The sequence below is a fragment of the Cyanistes caeruleus genome, chromosome 3 (genome assembly GCF_971803275.1).
Source record: "Cyanistes caeruleus chromosome 3, bCyaCae1.hap1.1, whole genome shotgun sequence".
In the NCBI taxonomy this organism is placed as follows: Eukaryota; Metazoa; Chordata; class Aves; order Passeriformes; family Paridae; genus Cyanistes; species Cyanistes caeruleus.
In genome coordinates, this window is record NC_141703.1 from 53,746,091 (window position 1) to 53,767,556 (window position 21,466).

The 21,466-nt window shown below is 33.7% G+C and overlaps 1 long non-coding RNA gene across 1 annotated transcript in view; it reads right to left on the reverse strand.

Moving 5' to 3' along the window:
* Nucleotides 1-470: 470 nt before the first annotated feature.
* The window catches only part of LOC147654155 (uncharacterized), a 62,513-nt gene continuing 41,517 nt past the window's right edge, over nucleotides 471-21,466 (reverse strand). The window contains exons 5-7 of the long non-coding RNA XR_015284558.1: nucleotides 17,488-17,546; nucleotides 14,106-14,292; nucleotides 471-758 (exon numbers count right to left, since the gene is read on the reverse strand). This is a non-coding gene — a long non-coding RNA (uncharacterized LOC147654155). The remainder of the gene's footprint in view (nucleotides 759-14,105; nucleotides 14,293-17,487; nucleotides 17,547-21,466) is intronic.

The following is a 21,466-nucleotide window of genomic DNA, read 5'->3' on the forward strand; positions in this document are numbered from 1 at the left end:
TTTCAACTTGGAAATGTTTTGATTCATTGGTGCATTTATATCCTGTACAAACTACTCTTTGCTATTTGAAAATATATTTTTTCTCTTTGTAACTCTTCTAAGTATGAAAATTTCACCATGGTACAGCACATTAACAACAAGTAATGTTTAAGTAAATGGTAGCAAGTTATTTCTGCAAAATAAAAGATGTTCCTTTGTGCATATATTATACATGGTAGGTTTCAGAGTGATGTGAAGGAAGCCACTGATATTGCCAGTGCAAAGATAGTTCCCATTTTCATAATCAAAACAGATGAAATTTGAAAAATACAATTGAATCCATTTATTAATTCACTTTTCTGGATATAGACACAGCTCTATGTCAGGAAGAGAAGTGTCCCTTCAGACACCAATTTTCCTTAATTTCTGTTTTTTTCAAATTTAAGATACTACCAGATTATAAGAAAGAATAGAGAGGTTGTCACTGCAGATTTGTTTTGTTTTTTTAATTTGCTTTTATTTCCATGTTGATATCCAGAATACAGATGAATGAATCCTTCAAATGCTTTATTTTCATGGTCTAATGTTTTCAATGGTCCATAATGGCTAACAATTCAAAATTCATACTCTGCATTGTACGCTACTAAGTGTTCATCAACTCAGCAATAGGATAGTCATCTTTGGAGACTATACATGGAAGGAACAGATGCAATGAATTAATCAGAAGTTCCTTGAGACTGAAAATTCTCTTCTACAAAGAGGAGCCCTCCAGATATGCTCTGCAAGAAAAGAAAGAAAAGGAGCTCAGTAATGAAACAGCCCGTTCACTACACGCAGTTTATAACCTCTTGCTTAAAGGCCACTTTATCTCACACAGGAAAGTTAGATAAGACAATAGCTGTTACAAAATTTGTTCCTAGAGAGATCTGAAAAAATACAAACCTGGACACTGTAGAGCTGTATGGGATGAATCAATAGTAAACATAGTAAAGGATAAACCCAATTGATGGCTGGATAAATACAATATATGGGGGGAAAATATCCATAAATTTTCTACATGGAAATCATGCTTTATAATGGTTTTGGAATTCTTTGATACAATCATGGAGGTAAGATCATCTGGGTTGATACCATTCAGAGATTAAACAGAATTCCTTTCCAAAAGTTCCTGGAGAAGCTAAGCAACATCTTAGATCTTAAGGACAGATGGGCTCTTGAATGGAAAAAGAAAAAGGGAAAGAGAATAGGAAGAGAAAAGGGAGTGACTGGGAGAAAAAGGAAGGCAAAGGAAGGGGAAAAAAGGGAAAGAAATACAGCTCTATCCAAGGCAAGGCAAGGAAAGTCGTAATCATTTATTTTTATCTCAGTCTGACACTGAGTGCTTCAAGAACCTGTGCTAGATGCAATGCTCCTGTACATTTCAGCGCAATAAAGAGGAGAGTTAATGGTGAAAAACTGGGCAAGGCTGAATGATAAAACCATGGTATTCCTGTAGTTAAATGCAAAATCATGAATACAGGAGAAATCTTCATTCCAGATTTAACAGTCTTGGATTCTGAATGACTATAAGTATGACGTGCTGGCACTATTTTAAATAATCCATGAGAATAATTTATCTGAAGTGACCAGAGATCTGGGAGTAAAAAAGCAAACCAAACCAAGCCAAAACAAGAAAAAAGGACAGCCCCGATTCCTGTCCTTCAAAACACAAGAACACGAACAGAAACCACTAAACTGTGTCACTTCACAAGTCCCTCTTTGGCTTGCATGTTGAATATTGTATGCAGTCCTGGTCAATATCTTGAAAAAGATGAAGTAGAGCAGGAAAAAAAAATCTAGAAGACAGCAAATATGACCAATGTTCTTGAGTATCTTCCATACTGAAAATGACTAAGTAAACAAACTTAAAATTAATAAAGAACAGGTATTTTTTTCACATAAAACATGCCTGGTTAAACTGCATGGTTCTTTGTTGCAGAATATTGAGTATGGTGAAAGTTTACAGTGGCTTAAAAAAGGAACAAGACAGATTAGTGAAAAAAAATCCAAAGACAATTTATCTGGCTCATGAAGTTTCTGATCTGCAAATTGCTGTAGCCTGAGGAAGAGCTGTCCTTCACATTTTAAAATGAATTTGTAGCTACCTTTAGAGACAGGTATGAATAACATGGATCTTCAGCCTCCTTCAGTCTTTCTGCTCTCAAATGATCATAAAAAATATATATGGTGGAATTTTATCAATGTAATTAATATTTTTGTTCTTGTATATCTTATTTTCTCTATCCTACATTTTCTCCTGGAAAGCTTTTGTTTTACTTGCTTTTTAAAACATAGTACTTAACTTTATACTGATAATAAATAAAGCTGATAAAATAATGATAGGCTGATAAAATAGGTGTAATGAGAATGTTAAAATCAGAGAACACTTAGATACAAGAATTTTAAGAGGGCAATACAAAAATATAGAACAAGTCATTATTATAAAATACCTACCTAAGAACTGCAGGATAATTTTATATAAAAAAAAATAATTGTTTGAAGGTTATACTTAATTGTGAGAATCCAGATGGTATTGTTGAGGTGTTGTTTTTACTCATCACAAACTGTCCAAGGAATGACTTAGTTTCACTTGGAACACAATAAACTATGCTATCATCAAATCAGTTCTTATTAGTTGCATCAAAATAAGCAAGACTTGTTAACTTATATGTCCAGAGGGAACATGAATAAATGAATACCTGAAGTTTCTGAAAATAGTATCACTGCATAGATTGAATGAACCAAAAGAGTCATGCACTTCAAATTTGAACTGTGATAAAAAATTAATAAAAAGACATCACCCCATAGTTCAAGTTTCCTAACCAAGGTAATAATTGTTTAAACATATGATTTAATAGAAACATTAAAAGTCATTAATAACAGATGTTTCTTAGGAGAGTGCTTATTGGTAGAGGAAAATATCAAATATCTGCTGCTCTTTAAGGAAAAATTTGACATTTATATGTCATTTTTTTTTGGTTTTCTTTTTAATCCCACATATATTGTAATAAGACAAAGTATACAGATTCCTTAAAATAGTATGTGAGGATCCCTTAAGGCTATTAAAATGGAAATTCACCGGCTATGTAATTTTGTTTTGCCTTTCCTACAGAACTTTTCTTTACATTCATTATATATGATGATGATAATTATAATAGTCTTGTGCAATTGGTGGTCACTCCTACCTTTGAAATACTTACATATGCGTGTATGTATATATACTGCTGTTGGATCATGGCAGACCCAGGACTACATGTATTTAGAAGACATTAAATACTCCTAGTTTATTGACTTGAAATAAAGTATAAAGGGAACAAATTAAACTCCAGAGAAGCTGATTGTATTGTTTTAACTGACTTCAGTGTAGTTTGGATCAGTTTTTCACATTAGGAATCTGAAGTAGGTTATAGGTGATCGTCTTTAGACAATAGCCCTGAAAAATGCCCATATTATTTGTACAATTTTTTTCAGATTATGAATATATGTCTTTGGAATTAGTGTCATTAAGTCATTCTATTGACCCTCTTTCTACATGTCTATGTGTCATAGTTGCTCGTATTACACTCCCGGAGGCCCTTTGCGTATAAAGCACAGCTCTCCCTGCTTCCTTAGTAGTTTCAACTTATAAAGAAACTGTTATCTTTGAAAATAGTTTAGAAGTTGTTGCAGCACTGATGAGCTTATTTTTTTCTCCTTGAATGTTAGTTTTAAGATTATCCTAATTCAGGCACTATTATTTTGCATCTTTACAAATACATGTTCTTGGAGGACTTGGTAATGTAATCTCTGATTAACAGTACAAAATAAATTACTAAATATGAAATATAGTTTATCTTCTCATATAAAAAGTGTAAAAACTGTTCCTCTAAGTGGATAAAATCAGAGTATGTGTTTATTATATCTCAAGGTTCCGTTGTCTTCTAGCTGACATATGGATACCTTCAAGTTCTCTTAATTTTCAATGCTGGTGGGACATAGTCACTGGAGGTGACATGTGGCATGTGTCACAATTATACCTTTGAGATCCAACAGATGTTCCAGTAACTGTCTTTCATATCTTTTAAGTTTATTCCTTAATTCTTCAGTTCAATTTTGAAAAAGACTTAAAAATATGCTGAGGCATCCAATGCCCACAGTTATCACAGAATCTGGGTGCCTAAGTGCCCTCAGAAATTTTACTTTTTTTGGTGGACTAGAAGTATATAGACTTAACTTGAATTCCAGCAAGTAGTTTCATTTCTTTCAAGGCTTATGAAAAAGAAGAAATGATACTTCACTTCAAAAGGATTATTAATTTATCTGCACAGTACTGAATACATAGTCAGAAGTAGCAAAATGCCACAACTGGACTCAGACCTTTAAAATCCTATAAAATAAAAAATGAATAGGGAGAAAGTACTTTAAGAGACCAAACATTTTTCTAGTGCCCTGATCAGACCACCTCCAAATTCTGTTATTCTCTGTTTTTTCCACAGATGTCAAGAAATATGCATAGGATCACTGAGAAATCCATTCCCTCCACTAAAAAAGTAAGATTTTGTCAGTGAAAAATTGTATTAAATATTACCTGTTGTCCTGCTATAAAGGGTTATTAACCAAAACATTGCCTTTCAGGTTTGTTTGTTTTTTTTTTTATTAGCATTTTTGCAGCTAAATTAAAAACTGTGAAATCTTTAGGATAATGAGAAACTTGAAGTAAGAGTAATCTGTGAATAGAGATCTCAGCTTGTTTATCAGCAAGTGTTGTATGATCACATATTTTAAGAAAAATATAATGCAAAAAGATGGGCACAGCAGCTGAGCAGTGAGCACTACTGAAGCTGGATGTTAAGAACAAAGAATGGCATAAGTGACACATGAGAATTTTGGGACCTAAAGGCAAGGTCAAATTGTCTATAATGTCTCTAACCATAAGAAGTTCTCAGCTTGCAGCCTCCAAGCAGCGAAATCTTCTGTGTCATATCTCGTACCAGCTCCCATATTTCCTATTTGACTGTAAGATAACCTCTGGTTATTGTGGAATGTTGTTTTGAGATGAGCACTGTCAACAATATGCACTGTCTGTAAGCATCTGTGCCATTTGCCTCAATTCACTATAAATTGTTCTCTTCAGGCTCTTAATTCAAACTCTGCTGTTGATTCTCTCATGTAATATGTAGACTATTATGATAGAAAAAAAAAGAAAGACTATTGAGCTTAGCAAAGCAGAACATATCTAATCAAGTTTTGCAGGTATAAAAGGAGGTGGCTTTCCTTAATTGATGTATAATTTGAAATTGGTCTGGATTTTAGTGGTTGTTACATTTCCTAACACTATTTGACTCTTGGTGTGTTTTAAATATAATGATTAGTTTAAAAGGACATAATAAAAAAAACACAACAACCCTCAAACCACAGGAAACTAGAAACATTTGTGCAAGTGAAATGTGCAAGTATTGTTTAAAACCTGAGAAACCGACCAATGATGGCAACTACTTGTAACAGGACTTTGTCCTGTCCCCTTTCAAACTAATATTTCCAGCTCTTGGTATTCAGTAAGTGTTTCAAAACGGGTTTTTTTTCACATGAATAGCTTATAAAATTTTGTTGTGGTTTAACACTTGTATGCAGCTCAGCCCAACATAGTTTTTACATTTGTTCCCTCACAAATAGGATGGGGAAGAGAATGAGGAAGGTAAAAGTGAGAAAACTCATGGGTTGAGATAAAGACACTTTGATAGGTAAATCAAAAATTGTGTATGCAAGTAAATAAAATTATGCTTATCAGGTGGAGCGAGAAAAACAAAAGACTTCTTTGACACTGTGTAAGAATTGCTCAGCAACATCTAATACAGCAGTGTGCTAACACTGTTTTGGTCACAGATCTAAAACTTAACATCATACCAGCTACTATGCAAAAAAAAAAACTCCCAACCAAAGCCAGTACAACTTACACAGATCAGTACATACAATATATGACATATCCAATGCACTCTCATTAGATATTTCTTTACGTCCCATCCTTTAATACATACACCAACATAATTTACTTATTCTATGAGCCATTCCTGTAAAATGTCTATAAAATACTCATTGAGGTGCTTTAGTCCATGGTTTCAGTTCTGTCCATCAGCATAGTCACTCAGGATGGGAAACCCAGGATGATGCACAGAGTTACTGTGAAACAAAACCAGCTCATGATGTGTCGGTGCTGCACTTGCACATTTCTTGTGAGGCTCATCCTCCACTGGCCCGTGTGTTTCCTGCTATAGTACTTCCTATAACACACAGCTCAAATAATGGGTTACAAGAGTGCACAGGTGCATCCTTTACACATCTAATTATTTTTGCATTCCTTCCTAAGAACTATACCTCTGCTGCTATTTTATTAGGAAATTGAATTTTTTTTAGGATAAAACAAAAACTTGGAATTCCTTTATATATATATCTAGAAAACTCCCAAGTTTGAATGGAGAAATTTTCTGGCAGAACCCTGGAAAAAAACTCTGATAGTAAGGTAAATAAAGACAACAAATAAATTAACGCTATTCATCTGTATCGGGTGAGAATTTGCTCCTCAAAATGCTCCTCAAACTCAGATAAAAATACTCTATTTAAAAATGAGAACAGAGATTTAAACAGATGCACTCTAATTCAGACCAAAAAAAGAATAATCTCAACCACCTAACAAAACACCACCAAAAACTCTAAAGAAGAGCTGAAAACTTACTTTTTTATATTAAATATAAAAAATGTATATATATGTTTTCCCTTTGTGGAGGGGAAAAAACCAGAGGTCTTTTATTGCATCTATTGTCCCAGAATAAAGCTTTTTAAACAAAAAACACTAAAGTAAACTTTTGATTCAGTGCTCCCCACAGGCCACTCAGGAAAAGTTATACCCCCTGAGTCTAAAGCATCTTCTTAGCCGTGAGTCAGAAATAGAGGGAACACACCATGTTAATTTATCCTGAGCATTACAAGCTTTATTGGCATGGCAGGATGAGTAATTGCTGATTGAATTTGACTTTATAGGCATCCAAGTCCTTGGATGTACCTAGGACTTGGGTACAGAGGCTGACAGATGGTCATGAATGATTCTTTCTAATTAGGGAAAACTGAAGGAATCTATATGCAGAATTCATGCCTGGATAGTTGTCCATGGGACATATGGCAGAATGTTAATGAATATGTACTTTACGCTTCCATATATATTCAACAGAGAACAAGTATTAATAAGCCATGTAACAAAGTGAAAAAAGGATCATGTGATTAAAGACAACATTTTTAAGTTTTCCAAAGAAGGTTTGTGTGTTTTGATCACCTGGTGTGCAACAAGACTATCTTTTCTCTTGTACATCTTGGTAGGTACAATAAATATTGCTCTCGATACAAAAGGCAATACCTTTCTCTGAAGCTATTGCCATAAAAAAAGATAAAATCTAAAGTGAAGTGTATAAATTTGACATATTTATGTAAACTTCTATCAATTTTAGTCAAAACCATAAATTTTTCACTCCATGAGAAGAAGTAAGGTTGCTTTAAATCCATTGTTTTTCCTCTTTGTCAAAGACAGCTGAAAGAATTAAAACATACAGCCACTCAGGCATAATCAGAAAACCTACTCAGCAAAATAACTTCTGAGATGACCCTATCTGGAAAGTACATGATCTATTTTATACCTTTGGGTATATATAGTTTGGGGTTCACAAAAGAACTTCTCTGACTTCCCACCCTTTGCCTTCACAGTTTGAAAGAACCACTGTGGATGGAAGGAATATATTTTGAATACGTCTAAAATAATGTATGTGGAATAAGTGAGGTCACACTTGGGAGTTATCTTTATGTTAGAGTTTCTTTTCTTGTCAAAACGCTCAAGCAAATCTCTCAGCATTTTCTTCCACAGTACTAACATCCTCCTCATACGCTCTTCATATTGATAGTGTATGATTGCCAAATTATATCTTTGTAAATATTACTTAAATTAATAATTGCTGTCTACTTTAAAGCTTTGTACTGTAACTGAGTTCTATACTTTGTAAATTATTCCTTTAGGATCTCCTGTCTACTCACCTTTTATACTTTAAAATTATTTTGATTTTTCATAGTAAGAATAAGTCTTACAGAAAATCAGAGAATCAGGATTATACATTTATAAAAGAAAATGAGCCTCATAATACACCAACATGATAACAAACAAATTAAAAAATAATATTTTTTACAGTGTATATTGAATGTCATTGAATGTTTAAATGTTTAGTGAATGATAAAATTTAGCAACTTAGCTATGGACATTCTGGCTTTTACAAAAATATGATGGTGCAGAAAAACATTTATTTGAGAGGGAAATCAATAGGTTATAAATGACACAGTCTAAATAAATTAAACTGATGCAGAGATTTTGGAAAAAATATTCTTTTGAAAACATAAACTAGAATAACAGATACCTGTGAAAGCCAAAAGTAAATGAGTATAATCCAAAATAGTTTGTTCAGAATTGCAAGCTGAAAGCATATTTAGTTTTTAAAACACTTTTAGGGACAATCAGCTCAAAGAAAATTTCATTCCTCTTTGATATTAAAGTATAGTAAATGGAATTAAAAGAGAGAAATAAAAAAAAAACCATGAAATATAAATAGACATAAGTATAGTAATAGTTTTTCATAAGATACTAAGTCATTTCCATAAGAGGAAATCTCAGTTTTAAACTAGATAAAAGAAGTTTTCCAGTCTTTAGAACATTATTTGTGAAGTGAATACCCCTGCTAATTTATTGTGATTTGGATTCAAGTTGTCTTGCATTTTACAGTGAATCTCACACTAAAACACCAAATTTAAATGCATAGTTCTTTGTTCTGAATAAACAAATTTAAAATAAGGTAGTGTGCTACCAAATTCCACCCCATCCCTGCCCAAAACCCATTTTAAAAAAAAATATTTTCATTATTAATGTTGCTTAGAATCACAAGAAAACCTAAAACTAGGACTCTCTGGGTAATGGGTTGCAGACTATTTTTATCACATGATATCTTGTCATATAAACTCACATGTTTTCTATGTTACCTCATATATCTAAGTAATTATTCACAGAACATTATTTATGTAGAAAGTCTTTCTTTTCAGATTTGAATGGTTTCTAGTTGCCTTATAATATTCATGTATTAATGAATGAACATTGCATTTAAATGCCAAGTTGCTCTCCCTGTGAGCAGCTATTATGGAATTTATAATATGTAATAGACTCAATTGGGGGATAAAGCTAGAAAACTAATATTGTCACTAGGATTTCTGGACACACTATATAAATTATTAATGAGTAAAATTGTATCTTTCGAGATCACTAGGATGGCATAAGTATGTAAAGAAGGAGATTATTCTCTGTTGAATAACTGTGTATAAATTAGCCATAAGTTCTAGGGTCTTGTTGCCATTCTGAGGGCACAAATTATCAATAGACTTAAGCAGAATGAGCATTTAACATTCCTTTAATAAATTTATATTTACTTGACACAAAACAACCAAAGCATATTGGCAATTCTGTTCACAAAGACTTAAAATAAATTTGTTAACCATCTTATAATAACTCTACAGAATGATACTGTGTTCATATGTATAAATATCTAGAAGAATATTCAGCTGCAGTTCAACACCCATAGCTTTCTTCTGTAGTTCTGTTTGCCATGATTGTTTCAAAATATGTTGAATCCTGGATGGATTTCTATAAGGAATCAGATAATACCTTTGTTGATTTTTTCCTAAGCCTTATATATTGACTAATATGTAAAAAAATTATTTGTTTTCACATAGAAACTTAAAAATTTAGGAGTATATTTTGGATCAGTAGTGTAACTTACAAAAGTTATCTTCAGTATTTGTACATTTTGTTTTCATATTCTAGTACATTTCCATGTTTGCTCTCTTGAAAATGAGAAAAAAGTCAAATAGAAGTAATGGACTTATTCAGTTCAGGGCAGGCTTTAGCTGTGCCCTTACTAAATATTTTGGTGAAAATTTCATTTCATTGATCTGTAGAGGGGAAAAAAACCAAATTTAAGAATGCCATACAGAAGGATATAACATCTTTATAAACTTGTCGTTATTAGAAATCCATGAGATGCCAGCATCTTCAATACCTTTTGTTCTCCTGATCTCCCAAAAGATATTGTCTCCAAGCAGTAGGAAAAGAGAAAGTACTCAAATACACAACCAAAAAACCAGAACCATTCAGCCTGAAAAGCAAACAGCTGGAAATTGATAAGAAAGAAGTTATAAAATCTTGGGAAAATGGAAAAAAAAACAAAACCCATGGACTAAATGAAAGGGGAAAGTTTTTCATTATTTCTTCCAATGACGAGCTGTTACCATGCTAGTTAATAGGGCTGACAACAGCCTAATGTTCAAGGTAATACTTTTCCCTTTCCTGGGTTCTGTGTGAATCTACTTTTATCATTTTCCTATCAGTCTGTTTCATTGCTGTCAGGTCTCAGCTAAAATTTGAATACTGCATGACAGCTTCCATACAGAAATGGAAAGAGAAAGTTAGAAGGAAGAAGATGTTTTCTTTTTCATTACAATTAATTTTTAGATGGATTTCTGATTCTTATAGACTATATCTGTGGAGATAGTCCACTTCAACAATGACAATTCATGTATGGAGAATAAAGCAAGAATACAGGTAATAGGCAAAGCATTATCTAGGTATGGTAGATCAAATCAATACAACAGAACTAACAACTACTTAATCCTTGTAATCCACACAAGAATATGATGATTTTTCTCTCTTATCTGTAACTTTCTGGAAAGAAAATGGTCACATAATTAACTAAGAAATCTTATTTATTATTACATGTTATGCACCATGGCAATTGATGTGAGTTTTGCTAGTGACTTCAATTGCCAGTTGAAAATTTAATTTTCTTCTTTAGCTGTTAAATGAAAAAAAAGAAGTGTTTTTTTTTTCCTCATATGTATTGTCTTCCACCGTTCCCTCAGCCTGCACAACCCCCCCAAAATATTCAAAGACATGCATACATACTTATTAGTAACTACTGTAACTTAGTAACTGTAGAGACTACTGAACAAGAAATGTGTTCAATTTTTACTGGAAGTCTCTTGGATTATGAATACTAGTAGAAAGATGAAGATGGGGGAAAAAAATATTAAAATAATATGCTCTTATCAGGATCCAAAATACTTCCCTGCAATGCCTCCAAAAGAGCAGATCTATTGGCCCTTCAGAAATCCTTCCTGTTATCCTACAAGTACAGATATGATAAATAAATTAAATGTGGACAATGCCTTGGTTATGAAAATGCTGCTTGCTGAGTTGATTGGTGTACAATATCAAAAATAAAAAAATAAAAATATAATGTTTTTTTTTAAAAAAAAGAAGAAAATTTGTATATCCACCAGAAAATCTGGCCTAGTGGTTTTATTTTTTTATCTGCTCCTGTAATACAAACCTCTGTTTTTATTATTAGAGGATGCATGCTTTTAATTAGAGGATGGATACTTCTTGCTCAGTGCTATGCCACAGACTAGTGGGTGCTGGGGGATTGAGCTGCTTTTGTCTGTCATGATATTCTGATCCTCCTTTTGCTCACACCTCCTGAACACTATAGTGTTACTAACACACAAGATAGGCAACAGCTCACTGATTGACAGCACTGGGTTAAGCTGAGCAGAAATTTTAAGAAGCCTCAGGGAAGTATGATATTAAATATCAAACCAATATTTTGGCTGAAGAAGGAGAGCAGTAAGTTTGATGGAGAGAAAAACAAAAATAAAATCATGGAATAGAAATAGAATTACTAGAGAATGTCAGTAAATGTGAAATTAAGACAATCTTTTGTTGTTTCCATGCTCTGCAAAATTAGCCACAGCAGATTACAGAATATTCTGAGTTGGAAGGAGCCCACAAGGATCAATGAGTCCAACTCTTAAGTGAATGGCCCATAGAAGGATCAAGGCCACAACCTTGATGTTATTAACACCATGCTCTAACAAAGTGAGCTAATCTCAGGGTCAATAAATGATCATAAAGACATTTATTTTTCTTTAAACCCTCAGGTGAAGGTTAAAAAATGATGAAAAGCTTTTCTCAGCTGCCATAAAATCAATCAGTTTTGTCATTTGTTTTAAATGAGAAAAATTGCAACCCAGTAGATTACCTGGTGTTCAGCCTATGAACACTACTGCTACATGAGCTCAACAAATGTACTTTATAAAAATTTGTGACAAGTTGCTTAATGTAATTTCATTATTTTCTTATATTTTATTAATTAAACATCATTGTAGTAAAATTTAATATGTGATTTTAAGAAGCAAAGAAATTATTTTCTAGATCTCATTTAGATATATTTTAAAAATTAATTTAACATTTTCAAATGATGCTGGTATATGCACAGCACTACATAATATCATTATTATTATTATCCTCCAGCGTATGGATCAAAAAGCAACATATAAGATTAAGATCACTGTAGAGTGCAGTTTGCCTAATTGATTGCTGCAAGATTTATTGCATCAGGCATACAAATAGGAAAAAAACATTCAATTTAGTTTCCCCTGTCTCGAAACATGTAATTCTGAAACTTTAATTTTAAAAAGTACTCAAATCTCTGATTAAATCTTATCAAATTCCAGTTAAGTTAATTAAGCAGATGTCTACATGTTTTGGTGAATAAGAAGATACTGGTGAGTTGAAGTCTATATTAACAGTAGAAAAAATTCCAGCTACTTAACAACTGTTTGTCTTCTGGGTACACACAGCAGCTCTACACAGGATGTAGTTAGTTCTTTAGTGTAAACACCATATCATCTCTAATATTTTTTTATTCAAAATCTTACTTCCAGAGGCCTATGAAAGAACAGGTGAATACTAACTAGTATGTGATGTAAAAAGCACCATGAAGAAGTTTCAGTTATTGTCTTTATGGTAATATTCAATTCTTGACTGCAGGAAGAATGAGATGCCATAATAAATTCCTTGCAAATGGGGAAGGATATCACGCTACCTATACATTTAAAGTCAGAATATCTATATATCTCATTGAGGGAAAATAACTACATTTAATTTTACATGGAAAAACTTCATGCTACAGCTCAGAAAACTATAAATAGAATATCCCTAGGAAGAAAGACTAACTCTGTAGAGAAACAGTTTTCTTTACCATGAATTTTTATTTTTTTTTAATTCACAAAACTGAGGAAGATACTATTTTCTTGGTAAGTTTTTAAGGGTTCTATTCTGCTCCCCAGTTAAATTTTGCCTTCTATGACATATAACTATTAAATGGTAAAAGTTTAAAGTTCTTATTTACTGTTCAAAATCTTCCTAAGTGCAGTCACAGCTAAGTGGAATCCTGTAATTTCAAATGTCACTAGAGAGTGGCCCAGTGTAAAGCATTATCCTGTAAAAGGAAAGCTTGCAAAATATATTCTTATGTCCTTTCTCAACCTGCATATTCTAGCTGAATTTGAGTGTTTGTCAGGCAGAAGATACAATACTGCATATTAATGTAAACAATTTCTGGAATTCCACTCCTTTACATACAAAGCACACAACACAAGCTCCAAATATTGTTGTATTGTTTGGAGATTTAAAGATGATAGATGCTTGCACTGACAGAAAGATTTAATCATTGCTAGCTGTCAAACCTTAAAAGCTATGGAGTGATACATTATTGTCACTTGCTTTTACGACTTCCCTTTTTAATGAAAAATATATAGATTATATTTAGTGCAAAGGAAATTTCCCAAGGCAATAGAACCCAATTTCCAGGGCTTGCATACTTCAGGACAACATTCAGTCTTCACATGAACACTTGTGAGTCTTATATTAAAGCCTAAGGGAAAGCTCTGATTCTTGATTATAGATTGTTAAAGGGATAAATTTCTATATATTTATAGGAATATAGAAATTTCGTCTAGAGACTTTAATGAAAGTCACTTTTTACATTAAAATATTTGCACATATATGAAGACAATCTTCCCCATTCCCTACCCACCATGTTCTAATGAGTTTAAAGCTTTAGCTATTAGTTTGTAGTCAGTCTTCCAACAGGAAGATAAATATTGGAAACAGAGCCCACTTTTACAACACTTACTCTTCCAGCTGGGTTTGAATTTTATTGATCTTCATCTTCTTTCTTTCTTGTTGCTGTTTTATTTTGGTCTATGTGAATTCTTCATTCTGCTGACCATTTCCACATTCATTCCATTGTGGTACTCTCATGACTTAATAGTTCCAAATTCTCAGGTTCAAGGTTTACATTACTTTTCTCATACAGAATCCTGTCCCAAAATTTCAGAAGGAATGAAGTAAATAAAAATAGAGAAAATAGGAAGTCAATTTGCATTATTTGAATAGCAATGAAAATGTGAAATTTCTTTCCTTAAAATGTTCCAGATCTTTTGAGATTGAAAAGAAACAAGAATAGACATATTGATGAAGAAGTAATTGCATCAATTAAAACTATTTAGCATGGTAAAATCTAGAATGAAAAGATCAGGTATATCTTCATCAAAATACATCTGAAATAAACACATCTTATTTAAAAGTAGAATTTAGGGTAAGAATATTTTCTCCATTCACAGAAAATATTGAAAGTAAGTTATTTTGTAGACCAGTTGTAATCAGCACTATTGACACAGACTAGTGGGACACTCACTCTATAGGGTGGATGTATCCTTGTCCTCACTAGCATTCCGGTTTCTGGATATAACAGTTTCTCCTCATCTCAGCTTTTTATATTATCTGACAAGCATGTTCAGCTGACAAGGTACCTATTGCTTAATTACACATTGTTTTCTAAACTAGAGAGCTTAAACCTCGAAGACCTTACTTACCATGCAGCAGTGGATTTACCTCTGGTCATTCACCAGTTACTAAAGGATTTTCTAACATGTTCTGATTTCTGCCCCAAATAAGTGATATTAATGTGAGTTTGGGAACAATTATACAACAAATTTCATTTATATCTCTGGTTTCCATCCAGGAAGATATGGTGAAGGCCTCATTTACATGACCAGTCTGTTTGGCTAGATTTCATGTCATGATGACATAACAGTCACCAGTCATTTTCCTCATAGTTCCAATTATTAATTCACCTTCAGAATACCTTATTTTCATGTTTCCCTAGAAACAATGAGAGGGCAGTGGAATGCAAAAGGATATGAACAGGCGTGATCATACCTACACTTTTCCTGTAGCTTGACTTCAGTTGATGGGCTAACCAATAATAGTTTCAGGAAATATTTTGTCTTTTCCTTCCTACTAAATTGCATAATGGTGTGTATTCTCTGGTGTTCTGAGTTCCAGCACAGAAGTCAGACATTTATTGGAATATGTGCAGGATGTACTCAGCTATTTTTCATGAAAATCATAGAAGGAAAGAAAGGAAGGGAGATTTTGAAGCTTTGAGATTGTGTGAATGGTATTCCTAGGTACCTTATTCAGACTTGCCAAAAAACAAAAAGGAAATTCCACAAAGAAGGGAGTGAGAGTCTTTGCATAATATTGTATACAGAAAAATATCCTTATGTTTGTGAGAAAGGATGCTTTCTGCTACTACTTTAATATTTTATATTCACTTGCATTAAATAAACAATTTTAATTTAACAATCTCAAAACAATAAAGAAAAATACCTAAAAAAAAATACTGAAATTTTATACTCATTGAAATGGATGTATCTCAATTTCTTAATTTTAACTGTATCAAGAAACAGTGAATGAAAAACTTAAAATGATATCTTGGATAAATAGGTGAGTGTGTGTCAAGTACCATGATTCAAGAGGAGATTGTTTCTCACAAGGTTTAAACCAGAAAAAGTTCTAACAGAAATCCATTAAATGCATCATAACCTACTTCTGTTTCAGAAATAAGTTTCAGGGCTTCAAGCATTATTACTTGTCCCGGTTTCACCTGGGACAGAGTTAACTTTTTCTCAGTAGCTGGTACAGTGTTGTGTTTTGGATTCAGGATGAGAATAATGTTGATAACATTAATGTTGATTTTGTTTTTTTGCTAAGCCGTATTTATCCTAGGTCAAGGGCTTTTTTATGTCTGTGCTCACTAACATTAATGTTGATTTTGTTTTTTTGCTAAGCCGTATTTATCCTAGGTCAAGGGCTTTTTTTATGTCTGTGCTCACTCTCTGCCAGTGATAAGGTACACCTAAGAAAAAACAGAGAGAGCATTGCTGGGATGTGCAACCTGAATTGGGAAAAAGGATATTCCACACCAGAGTATGTTATACCCAGTATATGAACTATCTATAGCATATATATGTGTGTATATATATATATATATATATATATATATAAAATGAGAGTTTCCCAGGAGACTGGCCAATTTAGGTTTAGGAATGTGGTCTGGCATTGGTCAGTGCATTGCTTGCTTAGGTTATTTTTTTTTCTATCTATCTATCTATCTATCTATCTATCTATCTATCTATCTATCTATCATTTATCTATTTATCTATCTATCTATCTATCTATCTATCATCTATCTATCTATCTATCTATCATTTATCTATTTATCTATCTATCTATCTATCTATCTATCTATCATCTATCACTATTATTATTAGTAGTATTATTAGTATTAGTATTAACACTATTATTGTTGTTGTTGTTGTCATTGTCATCGTTGTTGTTGCTATTTACTATTATTACATATGAGTCTATTTTCCATTTAGTTTACTAAACTGTTATCTCAACCTACAGGTTTTATTTTTGATTCTCCTCCCATTCCACTGTGGGAAGAAGTTGAAGAGGGGTTGTTGAGTGGGCAGCTGTGCGGTGTTCATTACCAGCTGGGCTTTCAAATAGAGCATATAGCTGCATCATCAGATTTGGTAAAATTGTCTCAAACTGGATATAAGATAAACCTTTTTGACTATGACGTTAGTGAAACACCGGAACAGGTTTCTGTTCCATAGGGGTGGTAGATGTCCATTCCCTGAAAACATTTCAAAGTTATGGACAGGACTGTAAGCAATCTGATCTATTTGAAGATGTCCCTGCTAATTGCAAAGGCTTTGGATTAGATGGGCTTTATAGGTCTCTTCCAATCTAGATCATCCTATGATTCTATGATTCTGTGGTTATATACTCTCTGTGTACTTTGATTATTTTACTTTATTCAATTTTTCTTTATCCCTAGCCCCATAAATTGCCTTCTTTTTTCCTCAGAAATAAATCTGCACCCAAGAAATAGTAACAAGACGGTCAATCTACTTACTTAGGAGTTTCATATTCACTCCTACTTTCTTGTTTGCAAACAAGAAAGTCACAATAAATACAGTTTTCTACCCATTGGTCACATTCCAATAGTGAGTTTCTTACTCTACTACTTTGCTCTGCAAGTTTCTTTAATTGTGATATCACTTGTCACTGAAATGAGTAAAATAATATACAAGTTATTTCCCCTGGGGATTGATGACTAAACCATTTGGATTGATGTTAATCCTTGGAGCAGTGCATACCTGTGGCAGGTCGTGCTGTGTAAAGCAGTGGCGTCTGGGTAGATCAGTCGACTGACAAGCTGTGGGAAAGAAGAATGAGATCTAAAGATCAGAGGTTAAAAAGAACTAGTAGATTTTTCAGAAGGACACAGAAAAGACTTCACATTGTCCATTTCAAGGTAAACCACTGAAGGCTTTTCAAATGGAATAATGAGGAAATATTAAAACTCTAAAGGAATCCAGAACCACGGAACCTTCAGGATTCAGTAAAAAAAAAAAACAGCATTGTTACAAGATGATGTTTATCAAACAGGTAGTAAGTACTTACAGGAGTAAGTCAGATTGGATTACCTGAAGCTGTGACAACCTAAGAAAATGGAAGACATGTCATTGGTAAATTCATATGATGATGTTTTGAGCTATATGGTCAAATCAGTTTGTTTGAGTGAGGATTTTGTCAGACAAATGATCTCTGCACCATGTTCCTTGTCTGGTGCAAAGTTACAAGTAGCTGTATTTTCAAGAACTGGTCAGAGAGACACTTGAGAAACAATAAGATAACCTTACTGATGAGCTAAAAAACCAGCTATTTCAAGGGCAGGGGAACTAATTAACAAAAGCCTTATATGTGTTTGTTTCTGGAAACCTGTTTTAGAGTAGTGAATCATGAGAAAAAGTCACCATACTCATTAAACAATAGTTTTTCTGAACCTTTTTTTTTTTAATAAATAAAACTATTTCCAGCTCAATACCAGTTAAAATACCTGGAGGTGTAGCTGGGGATCCAGCTATCTCTCCATAGCACAATGAAATAAAAGTTAAACAATAAGCAATAGATGCTGTCATACAGCATCTCAGCAGAGATCTGGATAAATACACAAAGAAATTATTACAGGGAGTCTTTCTGCCATTTTTCAAGTTTTATTGCACTGAGTAATACACAGTGAAAAGGAAAAGAAATTATTCCCCTCTATGATCCTATAGTCAGCAGATATTTTGTTGATCTTCGTACCAGTCAGGCAAAAAAGGTGTTTGATCTTACATGAGCATGTGCCCAAAGGCCTTTAATCTGTCACAGTCATTAATGCCAATGACATTTTCACTGACCTGCTAGAATCCTTTAACTCTTTCTAGACAACATTTTGTGACATATCCATCCTTCCAATTAAATCTGATGATCACTTGGTTGAGTAAATATTCTCAGGAGCAAAGGGGAAAAGTGTTTTCCATTGTCTTTTAAATTACAGATCATGATGATGGCCACATGACACTTGATTAGCAAAGTACTGAGTGGAATGTGTTTTGTAATTTAGCTTCCAAATAACCTTTATATTAGAGAAGTCAGTGATGTGTGGCTTAGTATGGCACTACACATATCAGAAGAGCTAGAAAGAGATGAAATATTGCATTCTATACTGGTAAAGATTTAGAAAATAAATGTATGACAGAAGTATAATTTTGTACTTTTATCTTTCCTGAATGCTTTAAAGGCAAGCATCTTCATTTGGCAGTCAGAGAATTATTTTCCTCTTGTGGCATGTGCACAATTCAAGAAGGAAATTCTATATCATTTCAAAAATTCACTAAAACAAAAAACTGAGGGAGAAATCTTCACGTATCTTTATTAAAAAATCTCTGAGGCTTTCAGGAAGAAAAACTCAGGTGTACTCTATCTCCTTGTGGGTTTATGTGTAAATCTTTCTGTAGTGTAAACAGACTAGGCACAGGATGACTTATTTTGACCACTATCCTCAGCAACTCCACATGCTGTGCAGACAAAGCTTTTGAAACATTCAGTGTTAGTTATTACGGAGACAGATGGGATTTGCAGCCAGCCTGCACTCCAGATAACCTTATAACAGTGGTGCTGAGAGTCATGGAGTTACTGGGCTTGCATAGTTTTACAGCCATGGAAGTGATCTTACAGGTGTCATCTGGCACCATTCTGAGTCAAACCATACAGAAATTTAAGCCTCTTCACAAGGCTAGGTATAGCATCCTGATAGTTCTGGAGATGGCTGCTCTCCATCTTGCAGGTTTCATACCAGAATTCATTCTGCAATGGAGATGTGTGAAGAAAACACTTCCTTCCACAACTGCATAGTAAAAAGGGGATTAGACATACCTAAGTTTTTATAGGTTTTCTATTTCTATTTCTATTACCTGTATATAGAGACAGATACTACAGGAGGAATAAAGGTCCTCTCTATCCAATTGACATTTTAACAGCTATGGATGACCTTTCTGTTCTTCAGTTAGTATTTTCAGATCACCTTGTCCCACATTTTCTTGTCAAACTCAGAACTGAAACAGGAAAAACATGACCCCAACGCCAGATTATAAACTGAGGCAGAACATGTCTGTTTTATTGAAGGTAAGTGCTGTAAGCTATCTCCTGTCCTCATGTCTGCCAAGTTCAGCAGGAAAAGAGTCAGACAGCAGACCTTCACAAAGAAGACAATGAAGTATATAATAAAAAGTAAGAAAATCACAGAAGTTTTAAATATGAAAGAAAACAGAGAATTTTTTCCAGATATTAGTGTATGAGGTACTGACCTTCCATATTATGCTGTGTGCTCAGGACAGAGTAAAAATCATGACTCAGGGAAGCATAACCTTCTAGTCAGTCATTCACTAGTGCCCCACAGAAATATTTTCTTCTCTATTATATTCTCCTTTCTTCACAATGCCTCTGCACAAGTGTGAGAGTCTACCAGGTGCCATGCAGTAGAAGGCAATGCTGATTAGAACATACATTTTTGCCTCAGTTTCATTTTTTTCTGTTTATGACCATGACATACAGCTACCATCATTCCTGAAGCCTGCTAGCCTTAGGCATTTGACAAAACAGGATGTGGGGGTACAGCTGTTGCCCTAACTTCACCTCTAGACTTCACTATGATCTTATAAATGCTAATCAGGCCTTGGCCTTGACAAATATGATCCAGGCTAAGCTCCTCTTTCACTTATCAGAAACACTGTCTACTCTCTGGAGCTTATGCTGTCCAATGGGCTCCTTTTATTTTTAACAAACAGGTGTGGAAATTTATTTTTCTTACCTGAAAAATGGCCCAAGTAGAACAACACTTTTGTTTTTGAAATTTCAAGGAAAGTTATTGACCCAAATTGCATCCAGGATGGAAAATTATTATGCTTTGAATCAACTCCCTTGTGACCCTATAAACTGTGATCTTTGAGCTCTCCTGGACTGCAGCAGGTGTGACCAGAAAAGTCCCTCTTACTGGGACACCTCTCAGAGCCAGTGAACTCTCAAGTTTGCTACACAAGAAGACCACCACTGAAAGCCTACGATGGAGCCTGGGATATCTCCACTCCTTGAGGCTCAATCCTTCACCTATTGCAAAGAGACAAAGCAAATTTTTCACAGGCATATGTACACCTTGGAACTTTAGATCTCTAAGTGTGCGCGTGAATATGCTACAGCAAATGTATCGTGAATGTTGTTCTCTCAGATTTTTTAAGTATGTTAGATTTGTAAGTAAATTAGGTTTAAAAATGAGTTACTATTGTGCTTATAGTAAATTTGATAGAATCTTTTGTTAAGCCTATTGACTGAGTGCCCTTGAATTCAAATTCTTTTGAAACCTTTGGTCTAAATCACTGATCAAGCCCAGGGCTAAATTTGGAGAGGGGTCCACTCTGAAACTTGTGAATCAACGAGAGAGTCTGACTTATTCCTTTTTATTCTTACCCTTTCCCATCTTAACCCTTTTGAATCCCTAGCCTACATGTAGATAATTTTGTGCTGAGTTTAATCTGATTTTTCTATGTATGCTATAACAATTTAGTAAGTAGTAGAGTGAGCAATTGCAATAGACTTGCCAACAACTTTTTTCCACTTTCATTTATGTATTAAACCTGTTTTTGCCGATATCTTTGCTGAGTGACCTGAAAGACCCATTTCTGCCGAAGGATCACAGACAGCAGGAAATTTGAAAAAAAAATAAAATAGAAAAATCCAATCTCATCACATGTCAGT